A 6,450-nucleotide genomic window follows, 5' to 3' on the forward strand; every position below is an offset into this window, starting at 1 on the left:
TATAATGAAGGAAAATACAAAAGAAGACTGCAAAATACTTTAAAACAGGCAGTGAAATATTTTAAATATGTCAGTAATTACTCAGCTGATGGTCTTATGTCTAGAATCCACAGAACTTATTAATGTTAAATTTCTAGTATACTATAATCTATTTTATAGAAATAATATCAAATTTTGTCATATATTTGCACTTTTAAAATCTCATTGCTTGAAACCTATGATTAGTACCCATAATTAGTACACATAATCACGTTCCTGTGCATATGATTTTGATATGACAAGTAAATAAACAGATACAAAAACTCTGATGTGTACAAATAGGTGCATATACTTTTTCTTCCATTGTGGTCTTCCATGAATTTTTATCTTATAAAATCAAGTTTGTACTGAGACTTTTTGAAGTAAATGAAATGCAGTTCATATTGGCTGCAGAATTAATTACTTCATATTTAATGGTTATTACATTATTTTTTTCATCATATACATCACAATATTAATGTTTAATTGAATGTTTACATTATTCTTGCCTAATAGATAGAATGTCATAATGAGAATTAGCATTCATTTCATGAATGCATTTTTCTTTCTTCTTTCTTTTCATTCATTTCTTCATTTCTTCATTTCTTCATTTTCTTCCTTCTTCTTCTTGGTTGTTCTTTCTCTGTCTTTACCTGATCTTTCTCTTCTTTCCTCCTTGCCTCTCTCCCTCTCTCCTTCTCGTGCTTTAGAAGATCATCCATCTGATCAAGGAACTTCTAATAGAGAAAAGTTCATTCTTTAAAGAAATTCAGAGGCAGGGAATGTTTAGTGGAGAAGGCAGCTGAACAATAGTTCTTTTTTTGCTCTGAAAAACCACTTTTGCATATTCTCATACTGCTGCACTTGATGTTTCCAATCAAGATCAAGGAGTGTTTCCTACTGTTTTGGGCTTGTATTAATTATTCTGCACATCTGTTCCTCCTAARCAGAGAACACAGATGTGAATGCTTGTGCAAAAGGAAAAAGTGGGGTGGTCTGCAAGTATTTTTGATGTATACTTGCACTACTCATACAGGTAAACTACTTCTGTTTTCTCCATAACCCTTCTTAAGCTAAATGCAGTAGGGCCCAGGCTAGTCTGGTTGTCTTTCACCATCTTGGAACGCTGACCTCTGGGCTTCACATTTTTCTTATTACAACAACATTCTCCAGTGGGCAGTAACACAGATTACTTTCACTGAACTGTTACAAGGCCACTTTCTAATCTCAGCACTATAGTGAGCTGTGCTGTATATGATAAAAGCCTCCTCATAGTATTGTAATCAAATCAGAATGACTTGAYATACAAAGGAAATGAACAGAAACATATGCCTTATGTAATGGTTTCAATTGTAATTAGTTTTTCATAGATTGGATTTCAGCCACGATTCCATCTTTTTCTCCATTTTGTTGAATCCCTGTTGACATCTCAATAACTTTCTTCCATCATAGACAGGCACTTTACCCTGCCTGACTGAGTCAGTGATATTATTAGTTTTCAAGGGAGTTGCTGCATAGAAAAATGTGTGTACAGTTGACTACAAAAAGAAATAAAAGGAATTATTCTTCAGAAAATAAAGATGTGTCAAAATCAATTTGTGTACTGCTTTATCAGCTAAACTCACCCAGAGGAGATTGAATGCTCAGAGCCAATGGGGAATATTTTCCAGATCAGCATCACCCACCTGCAATAGGGGCAGATAAATTTCAGTTCTCTCTTCTGTTTGATCTATAGCAGAAACTTCAATCTTCCTGAGTTATAAGGCACTGATTACATGGTCACAGAAATTTCGAGTATTTCTTGAGTAAATGGATTTCCTCTCTTCTCTTTCCCTGCTTTTCTTTTTTCCTCTTCCATCAATTTCTAAAGATTCTTTTTTCTTCCATGTTGCAGATGAATAAAAAGGATGGACCACCAACATATCTTTTAATGCAAAAGATCCAACTGTAGACATCTATTTGTCAACTTTGAAAGTCTAAAGATGTTCCTGCCAAGCATTTGACATGAAAATCTGAAGAAAGGAGATTGAGCTGAAACAATATTCTCTTTAATTTAAATTTCATTAATGCCCCGATAAAGGCTCAAGTTGGAGCTTTAATGATCTGTGTCAGAAAGGCTGTTGGATTAATCTCATTCAATCTCCTTTACACTGTGCCTCACCAAAGGTCGAGCTGGCACCAAACCCAGCATGGTGGAGGTACTACAGGCTCAGGCTCAGCAATGAATTTCACTGTACTCAGACTCATTTGCTGAGAGGCAGCACCAGTTACTGCGAAGTCATTCTGGGTACCTTAAATAGCTCGAGCACCTTTTAGAATATTTTCCATTATGGAAGTGAGCCATGATCCAAGAGCTTTATTAATTTTGCTTTCATTCAAAAAGAAGAAACGTTGAGAGGTTGAGACTTCAAAGCCATAATGCTGTCTGGCCCATAGAGAGAGGTGAAAACAGAATCTGTTAACAATGTTACTCTTTCCTTGATATAAAATAAAATGTAAAGGGAATAGACCACCTACATACCAAAATRGCGAATATTTACATTATCAACCAGATATTGCAGTCTGACTGTGCTATAGTTTATAGGGGAGGAGCTACTCCTGTCATCTCTCAGTTAGTGCAATATTTCAACCAGCTTTCAGTACTTTCTTAAGTTTGATGTGTAAATTGTGTTTCAAAGTGTTTTGTGATTTCACACCAGCTCATTCTCAGAAATCTGTTTTATTTGGAGATATTCTTGCTTTTTGAAAGCATTGGACAATATCAGTTTGGCACAATGAAGAGGATGTTATTTTTGGCATGGTTCCTGTTACCAACAACAGGATGAGACGCAGCTATGTAGCCAAGGGATTAAACAAATCAATTCCGCTTACGTTTGAATACTAGGCCTTTGTTTAGGATGTTTTCTTACTATTTTCAGTAGTGGAAAAAGCCACCATATTCTTTTTTTAAGACAAACATTTCACAGGTGAGGTTATAACCCCAAACCTATTATAACGCTGCTGACTGTCATAGCTTATAAGATACAATATCATGCAATATTTGAAAGCTAATAAAAAGTCCTGGATTTTAAAATGATGAAAAATGGCTTGGGTATATGGCATGTTCAGAGGGAGCCGTCAGGCTCCTCTTATTACTTCCAYGCTCGTAGCCCTTCCTGTCAGTGCTTCCAGAGCCCACTTTGGAAACAGCACAAAAAAAAAAAACAGATTTTCTTTTCAAATGATCTGTGCCACTGGTTTCAGTCGAAACAAAGCCATGATAATTCACCAAAGAAGAGGCAGCTCCAGGGAAAATACAATTTCCCCCTGTCAGATCACAGGAGGATTCCGTGTGCCGCTGAGCTGGCTTTCTGTAARTGCTTCAGAAGTGATGAAGTGAGCAAACAGTGTGACAGCATCTGAGTCATGAGACCTGACCAGACCAAACTGCTCTAATAGCAATCTTAATTCCAGAAGGAAATTTCAGAATTAATTCTTTGTGTAGTCTTGCTATGCAAACATCAGGACAGAGATCACATGTTTATTTTTTTCTTTATGATTTCATTAAATCTGAGTTGTGAATAAAGTATAAAGGGCATCACTGTAGCTGGAGAAATGTTTTACTTTGTGCTCTGCAGTACTTGTTCATTTCCTTTCAGTCAGGTATACAAATTTAAAACACATGTTGCAAAGTCAAAGTAGGTAACTGAGAGATCATTTCATGCATTTCAACATGAGTAGTATTAGCTGAATTGTGTTGTTTGCTTAAGGTACTACTTGAACTGCTAATATTGACTAATTTATGAGCAATAAAACCCTGTTTGCTTGTATATGAGAGTCATACAACAAAAAAAAGTCCCTTTCTTTTTTTTTCCACTGATGATGATTCAAAGAAAAAAAAATCTATAAACATAAATATGATGGCTTATGATTAAAAATAAATCTTCAAAGGCATAAGCATAAGTAATACATGATATTGGTTCCCATTATGCCAAGAATGAGTACGTTTATTTCTATTCCCCTCCTTGTTTTATACTCAGATCTTTTAATTCCATTTTAATATTTTCTTTCCTATATATATATTTTTCTAAGTCCTGACTCTAAATATGAGTTAGCACATTTGTCATCTGCATATAAATAAAAGAGCTATCCCAGGGTTTTCCCAAGTTTTGGAGAAGTGTATCTGCACAGAATGAACACTTTCATTTCTCAAAGTGTCATGGAAAACGTTAAGATTCCAAAGTGTGAACATTGTAATCAAATCTATTTGAGAGCTTATTAAAATGTTATTAAAATATATCCTATGATTGATCAATGCTCTCATACTTATAACTGAGTCATATATAAGTAAATTACTTCTTTGTTTTTTTGACAAGCATACAAAGAAGAATTTCCGTACCGAATATTCTTCAGCTTAAAAATATCTATATTTAAACAAAAGCAAATTACAAGTGCAGAATGTGATTATTAATTCTGTGAAGGTAAATGACTTCCATATCACATAAGTCTATTGCATAATATGGTTTCAAGGCTCAGTAGAGATCTACAATAGCAGAACTAAACAAAGGTATCAAAAACAGCTCAAATTTGACAGATTGGTCACACGACACATTTAGATTTTCCACAAAACCTAAACTGCAAGGGTATCTTGACCTATAAGTTGCTCTATAATCCATTTGACTTGCTTTCTATAAATTGATATGAAGAAATAGTGTTTTTACTCATTGGCATAACTACATTCTAAAGGGTAGATTAAGAGGTTATTTTGAGAGATGGAAAAGATTGCCCACATAACTTTCCTTCRGGGCAGTCTGCATTCGATTAAACAGGATAAACTTAGAAGAAGTAAGACATAAATTAGTATGTCGCTGTGCAATTCAATTGTCAGCCAGATTGTGTACCAACACTCAAAATTTTCGGGATAAATGCTTCTCTGTTCTGTAACTTAYGTAGTGATCGTGTTGTTCTGATTTCCTGTGCAGCTTATAATGCAGTAAATAATAGAGGCTGTTAGRAAAAGCACAGGAAAGAAGGGTCATTCTCTTCCTTTCCTGTCTGCTTTCTAGCAGRCCTTACAATTGCATCCCAAGATAAGGAAAAGACAGTTACTGGGGAGGAACTTGAAGCTTAGTAGAAAATCCTGAGAGACCCATACCTTAATGTTACTTTCCACTGCACCTACCAAACCCCGTTAAAAGTGTGAGGACGTGGAAAAGTAARAACACAGGTCAGATAAGAGGTCTTCCTCTCTTTCAGGGAGGAAGGCTGTCAGTCTGTAATGATGCGTGTTAAGGCTGTCTAAAGCATTTGAGCTTACTCTCTGCAACATGTGGGCAGAGCTGTGAAACGCATATGTACAGATTGTTTGAAAAGCCTTGCATTTTACCACGTTTTGTTCTAATGAATGAACGTAAGACGCACAGAAAATAGGAATAGGAGGAAACTCAAGAGAACATTCATTCTATTCCTTGTCTGAAAGAAGGGTCATCTGTAGATAATATCATTCTCACGAGTGCCTGTCAAATGTGTTTGTTCATACATGCTTCTACCAGTTAAGACTTTACAAGCTCACCAGGTAAATTATTCCACAGCATTATCATTGTGAAGGTTTTTCCTATTGATTCACCTAGTCTCACTTTCTGCAACACAGACCCATTATTTCTTGCAGATTGCAGGTATAAAGGTGTCAGGGGAGCAGGGGAGAGGGTGGTCTTTTCTATTCCCTTTATGTACTGACAACTATGATCATTTTCCTCTCATTATTTTATTGTTCCCAAGTAAACTGCCCCTGTTCAGTGGTCCTCCTGAAACCCTTCTCTTTCCAAATTCTGATCTTGACACTGTTCTCTGGTCTGTGTCCAACGATTCAAATCCGTTAATAATTACAACAGCCCCAAAAAAACTTAGTGCTCCAGCTGAGACTTCAAGAGCTTCACATAGACCAGAAAGACCACTTAACGGGTTGTGCAGACAATATGCCTCCTGCTTTTTTTTTTTTTTTTTTTGAAACATCGTTGGCTTGCATTCAGTTTGCACTCCACAATAAGCCCACAATAAGCCCAGATCCTTTTTGCTGCATAGCTGCTACTCAGCCAGCCCTTCCCCACCCTCATTTGTAGAGACGGCTGTTCCTAATAAATACCTCAGCTGAAGAAGGCGGCCACCAGCTCCAAAGAGAAGCTTAGGGACTGCTATGCAAATGCAGACGCACAACAGAAAACCAAGCCTGACTCAAACATTGAGAAACTCATGGTTTTTCTGTACTAAGAGAAGCAGGAGACCCAATGTCTCCAAGGATGTTGTTGCAGATCAGAGAGGAGGCCCAGGGCAGACACCTTGGAACCACGGCAGCCCTGGAAGCAACTACTGAATTCACAATAGGGAAAGACGCATGGATTTGTTCTCAGTACTGGAAAAAAATTACATWATACAGTAGCATGTCAGGATAAAATG

This window comes from Nothoprocta perdicaria, unplaced genomic scaffold, assembly GCF_003342845.1.
Source record: "Nothoprocta perdicaria isolate Ctin4 unplaced genomic scaffold, notPer1 scaffold_159, whole genome shotgun sequence".
Classification (NCBI taxonomy): Eukaryota; Metazoa; Chordata; class Aves; order Tinamiformes; family Tinamidae; genus Nothoprocta; species Nothoprocta perdicaria.